Consider the following 6987-nt stretch of genomic DNA (forward strand, 5'->3'; position numbering starts at 1 on the left):
CCCTCCACTGGCTTCCTATAGCTTTTAGAATTGATTTTAAGACTGAAGTGCTTGTTTTTAAATGTCCTTTTGGCCTGGCGACCACCCATAAGTTAGTGACATGATTACCAAGTATGCTCCACCTTGATTGTTAGGGTATCGGTATTTTACTAAGACTTAAATGAGGAGGAAAGAAGCTGTTTTAGTTATTATAGTCAGCCACAGCTGGAGAACACCATCCTTTTTTAAAGGGTCAGCAGCATTTTATATTTAAAATGTTCAACTTTTTTCTTTTTTGTTGTTTTAACTTTGTCTTTAAAGCCTCTGATTGCACTTTATTGCTCTTGAATTTGGTATTTTTGCTTTAATGATATTATCTTTCTTTGTTGAGTTTCGTCCTCAGGAAGGTACTTTAAAAGGGGCTGCTATACAATGTATTTACTTATTTCTCCTTTTTCTTCAAAATACAAATATGAATCCAGAGATTAGTGATCAGAGCAAAAAAAAAAAAAAATTGTATGTTACAGTATGTTTTATGTACAGGTTTTTATATTGTAGCGTCATCTGTTTTATCTTGTATCTTTAATTTGTTACTTTAATTACTGAGCAGTTATTTTTCATCAATATCAACCTAAAATGCAACATCCTAAAAAAAGTTAAAGCTGAATTTTTTGGATTAGGATTTTAGTAACATTTGATTGTCATTCAATGCAAATACAGAAGAGTTTTAGAGCGGGACCGATGTATTTTTCTCTTAAGAAAAATTGTGTTATTGAATTTCTATTGAATTTTAATTTCCTGCTTGTTATTCCATAATGACCAGGGGTGTAAAGAGAAAGACATGAGAATTTGAACTAGACCCTTTCCATTAGAATAGGTTGACACATTAATTTTCTTTGACAAATAATCAATAACATTATATTGGTTAAATTAATATGTGAACCAGCAAGAATTTTCTTTTCCAGCTTGTTCAGATTTTTGTAGACGTTTTATCTTTGGTGGTCACAGTACCGTCAGGATTCACTCAGCATTTGTTTTGTGCCAGTTTAGTGGCTCATCGTACCCACTGAGCATTGCAGGACCACATCCTCTCTCTCTTCATCCCTTCTCACTGAGCCTCCTCCGGGCTATTGTCCTGGATTCATGGCCGCTCTGGCCGGTAGGTGAGGAGGGGAGAGGCAGGAAGGGGGATGCTGGCCTAGTCAGCAGAGTTTGTAGTGCCCTACCTCTGCCTGTGAGTGTCAGCAGAGAGCAGCCAGAAATCTGGTTTGATTAGGTTTCCTACCTATCTTCCCACTGACTCAGACAGAGGATGGTGGCATAGAGAGAAGGGGAGAGCAGCGGGAAGTTGCCCAGAGGAGAGGGAGATCAACAGAAGAAGCAGGAAAAACACATATTTTTATCCCCGCTCTCTCTGTCAAAAGCCCCGTACAGTTTCCTCTTGCTGTGTTTCTCATTCTGCTGTTTTTCTGTTGCTCCATCCCGCCCACCTCTCACTTTGTCCCAGTCTCACATCCAAACCTCTAATCCTCCTCCTTTTACCTCGCACTCATTTCCTAATCCCAAATCTCCTACACCAGACCTGTTTTAAACTCCACATTCTTCTCTCTGTTTCTCACCTCCACCCTGATCTTTCTTTCTATCACATCTGAACATGCTACCTTTCCGCACAACCCTTTTGGGCACTCCAGGTGACTGCAGCACACCTTATTTTTTCTCCTTCATCACTTCAATGTGCGTGTGATCAATAATGTCACCAATATATTCTTTGTTTTTCACCATTTCACAGCTTTTCTCCAAACATTTTCACCCAAATTTTCCTCTTCAGAACCTGCTCGTATATTTATGCTTTTATATTGTGTATATATTTTTGCACTGCAGTTGTCTAAAAGGAGGTAACCAGGTTTTACTCCTATCTTGAGCGAGCTCACACCAGCTTTAGTCACTGCAGCCATTTTGTTGGATGTGATCAATTTTCTGTTATTTGTCCTCTGTGATTTTCAGCTCGTTGGGCTTTTCTGTGTTTCCACGTACCCTATAACATTTTAAGCCTTGTTTGAGGGTCAGATATAAAGATCTAGAGCATAATCATGCTCAGATTTAGTTTTCGCTGGGAAAGTCTTGGGTCGTTGCTCATTTCTTCATATTTTGCTTTCAAGGAGACAGACATTCCTTGTGATCTTGAATATTGAGCAACATAATTTCAGATGAAGATACATGTGTTTTTATTGTTGTTGTTGGCGGTTATTTGTTTACTTATTTTTATTTTTTTAGCCATCTAACTCTGACCACTGAATCATTCAGTGATCGAAAGGCTCCTAACATCATGGGGCCAGTTTCATACTTGCAAATACAAGACAGCAGAGTAGAAAAACAATGTTTAATTGGATTTTTACACACTTTGTTCTAATTAGTGTCACAAAGATACAGTTTATTTCTATTTCTTTATATAAAAACATCAAAATTATCAAACATAGCACATTTTACCAGTAAGAAAAATATAATTTTAGCACCAACAATAAGATTTGCACAGATCTAATAGCTTAAAACCCACAGATGATCAACTGAAGGATGATGCATCTCTCAGGTCTTGTGTACAGTGGCAGTTCTCACATAAACAGAGCCGTCCTTGTGATTGTTAAATACGCCAAATACATTTTTTAATGAATAGTAAATATATATTAACTCTTAAAGTGCTCTGCAGAAATACACACTTTGAACTTTATCAGTTTGTCACATTAGTTTGGTATATTAATTCAATTCAATTCAGCTTTATTTATATAGCGCCAATTCACAACACATGTCTCAAGGCACTTCACAAAAGTCAGGTACATACATTCCAATTAATCCTAACCATTGAACAGTGCAGTCACATTCAGTTATTTATTCAAATTGGATAAAAAGTTTTTCTATCTAAGGAAACCTAGCAGATTGCATCCAGTCAGTGACTTGTAGCATTCACTCCTCCTGAATGAGCATGTAGAGACAGTGGACAGTCACTGGTGTTGACTTTGCAGCAATCCCTCATACTGAGCATGCATGTAGTGACAGTGGAGAAGAAAAACTCCCTTTTAACAGGAAGAAACCTCCAACAGAACCAGGCTCAGTGTGAGCGGCCATCTGCCATGACTGACTGGGGGTTTGAGAGAACAGAGCAGAGACACAGAAGAATACACAAGCACTGATCCAGGAGTACTTTCTATGGGAAAGAAAAGTAAATGTTAGTGGATGTAGCTCCTTTAGTCATTTCATCTAGAACGAAAGAACAGAAACTTTGAGCCCGTTTTCAAGGTTAGAGTCTGAAAGAGAGCACATAGAGTTAGTTACAGTAAAAGCTCAGTCAATTTCCATGTCTAGGAGAGAGAAAAGATTAAACACTGAAAGACAGGGCCATGTGAATCATCTGTAGAAGGTGAGCACTAAGTTGTTGCCAGCAGAAGCTTGGACGATGCTCCCCTCCATGAAGGTGTCACAGGTAGACACAGAGTCAGGCCAGGTGTAGCTTCTAGGAAGAGAAAAGAGAGAGAACAAAGTTAAAAGCTGAAATAACAGCAAATAATGCAAAATTGGAGAGTAGTGTGGGAATGTAGCAAAGAGGGTGAAAGTGGTCATTATGTCCTCCAGCAGCTTAAGCCTATAGCAGCATAACTACACAGATAGTTTCAGTTTCAGTTTATTTATTTATATAGCGTTTATTTACAACAATGTCGTCTCAATTCACCCCACAAAAAGTCCGGAACGGCATGGGGCCGCCGGGGAGGCCAGACCAAACCACCGAGTGCCAGAGCCCAGCCACCCCAGAACGGGCTCTAAGTAAAATAATAAACTGATAAAGTTTGTCCATCTAGAGGCCACTGATGGCCATTGTTATACTAAAAACCACAAGGATCGGGATACCTCTCTCTATCTGACTGATTATAACCATTGGAAAAGAGAAGGGGTCATACAGGTAGCAGAAATGGAGGGTGTGTTTGCACCTCAACCATAACTGAGCCAGTTTAGGCGAAACCTGACTCCCCCTTACTCCATCTAACAGGGAGGGAGGAAGGTGGAGGTAAAAAATAAGGAAGATAGCTCAGGATAACCCAAGCCACTCTAGCTATAAGCTTTATCAAAAAGGAAAGTTTTAAGCCTAGCCTTAAAAGTAGACAGGGTGTCTGCCTCCAAAACCGGGAGCTGGTTTCACAGGAGAGGAGCTCGGTGACTAAAGGATCTGCCTCCCATTCTACTTCTAGAGACTCTAGGAACCACCAGTAAACCTGAAGTGCCTTGAGACAACATGTGTTGTGAATTGGCGCTATATAAATAAAACTGAATTGAATTGAATTGAGTCTGAGAACGAAGTGCTCTGTTAGGAACATATGGAACAATCAGATCTCTGATGTATGATGGCGCTAGATCGTTAAGGGCTTTATATGTGAGGAGGAGAATTTTAAATTCTATTCTGCATTTAACAGGGAGCCAATGAAGGGAAACATAAATAGGAGAAAAATGATCTCTCTTTTTAATTTTCATCAGAACTCTTGCTGCAGCATTTTGAATCAGCTGAAGGCTTTTAACTGCATTTTGTGGACATCCTGATAGTAAAGAATTACAATAGTCCAGCCTTGAAGTAACAAATGCATGGACTAGTTTTTCAGTGTCACTCCTGGACAGGATATTTCTAATTTTGGCAATGTTCCAGAGATGAAAGAAGGAAATCCTAGAAACCTGTTTAATATGGGATTTAAATGACATATCCTGGTCTGAAATTATACCAAGGTTTTTTACTTTTTCACCGGAGGTCAATTTAATGTCATCCAGGTTAAGTGATTGACTAAGCAGTTTCTTTTTTAAAGACTCTGGTCCAAAGACGACAACTTCTGTCTTGTCTGAATTTAGAAGCAGAAATGTAAAGTCATCCAAGTTTTTATGTCTTCAAGACATGCTTTTAGTCTATCTAACTGGTTGGGTTCATCAGGATTCATGGATAAGTAAAGCTGAGTATCATCAGCGTAACAGTGAAAATTTATCCCATGCTGCCTGATAATTTGACCTATTGGAAGCATATACAGGTCCTTCTCAAAATATTAGCATATTGTGATAAAGTTCATTATTTTCCATAATGTAATGATGAAAATTTAACATTCATATATTTTAGATTCATTGCACACTAACTGAAATATTTCAGGTCTTTTATTGTCTTAATACGGATGATTTTGGCATACAGCTCATGAAAACCCAAAATTCCTATCTCACAAAATTAGCATATCATTAAAAGGGTCTCTAAACGAGCTATGAACCTAATCATCTGAATCAACGAGTTAACTCTAAACACCTGCAAAAGATTCCTGAGGCCTTTAAAACTCCCAGCCTGGTTCATCACTCAAAACCCCAATCATGGGTAAGACTGCCGACCTGACTGCTGTCCAGAAGGCCACTATTGACACCCTCAAGCAAGAGGGTAAGACACAGAAAGACATTTCTGAATGAATAGGCTGTTCCCAGAGTGCTGTATCAAGGCACCTCAGTGGGAAGTCTGTGGGAAGGAAAAAGTGTGGCAGAAAACGCTGCACAACGAGAAGAGGTGACCGGACCCTGAGGAAGATTGTGGAAAAGGGCTGATTCCAGACCTTGGGGGACCTGCGGAAGCAGTGGACTAAGTCTGGAGTAGAAACATCCAGAGCCACCATGCACAGGCGTGTGCAGTAAATGGGCTACAGGTGCCGCATTCCCCAGGTCAAGCCAATTTTGAACCAGAAACAGCGGCAGAAGCGCCTGACCTGGGCTACAGAGAAGCAGCACTGGACTGTTGCTCAGTGGTCCAAATTACTTTTTTCGGATGAAAGCAAATTCTGCATGTCATTCGGAAATCAAGGTGCCAGAGTCTGGAGGAAGACTGGGGAGAAGGAAATGCCAAAATGCCAGAAGTCCAGTGTCAAGTACCCACAGTCAGTGATGGTCTGGGGTGCCGTGTCAGCTGCTGGTGTTGGTCCACTGTGTTTTATCAAGGGCAGGGTCAATGCAGCTAGCTATCAGGAGATTTTGGAGCACTTCATGCTTCCATCTGCTGAAAAGCTTTATGGAGATGAAAATTTCATTTTTCAGCACGACCTGGCACCTGCTCACAGTGTCAAAACCACTGGTAAATGGTTTACTGACCATGGTATCACTGTGCTCAATTGGCCTGCCAACTCTCCTGACCTGAACCCCATAGAGAATCTGTGGGATATTGTGAAGAGAAGGTTGAGAGACTCAAGACCCAACACTCTGAATGAGCTAAAGGCCGCTATCGAAGCATCCTGGGCCTCCATAAGACCTCAGCAGTGCCACAGGCTGATTGCCTCCATGCCACGCCGCATTGAAGCAGTCATTTCTGCAAAAGGATTCCCGACCAAGTATTGAGTGCATAACTGTACATGATTATTTGAAGGTTGACGTTTTTTGTATTAAAAACACTTTTCTTTTATTGGTCGGATGAAATATGCTAATTTTGTGAGATAGGAATTGTGGGTTTTCATGAGCTGTATGCCAAAATCATCCGTTTTAAGACAATAAAAGACCTGAAATATTTCAGTTAGTGTGCAATGAATCTAAAATATATGAATGTTAAATTTTAATCATGATATTATGGAAAATAATTAACTTTATCACAATATGCTAATACCTGTATAGTAAATAGAATTGGCCCAAGTACTGAACCCTGTGGTATTCCACAATTAACCCTGGAGTTTAAAGATTATTTATCATTTACATGAACAAACTGGAATCTGTCAGACAAATAAGATTTAAACCAGCCTAGCGCTGTTCCCCTGATCCCTACAGCATTTTCCAGCCTTTCTAAGAGAATATTGTTATCGACTGTATCAAATGCAGCACTGAGATCTAACGGGACCAGTACAGACACAAGTCCATTATTTGAGGCCATAAGAATATCATTAGTGACTTTCAGCAGAGCTGTTTCAGTGCTATGATGAGCTCTGAAACCTGACTGAAACTCTTCAAACAGGTCATTGCTGTGTAAATGCT

This window comes from Girardinichthys multiradiatus, chromosome 3 (assembly GCF_021462225.1).
Source record: "Girardinichthys multiradiatus isolate DD_20200921_A chromosome 3, DD_fGirMul_XY1, whole genome shotgun sequence".
NCBI lineage: Eukaryota > Metazoa > Chordata > Actinopteri > Cyprinodontiformes > Goodeidae > Girardinichthys > Girardinichthys multiradiatus.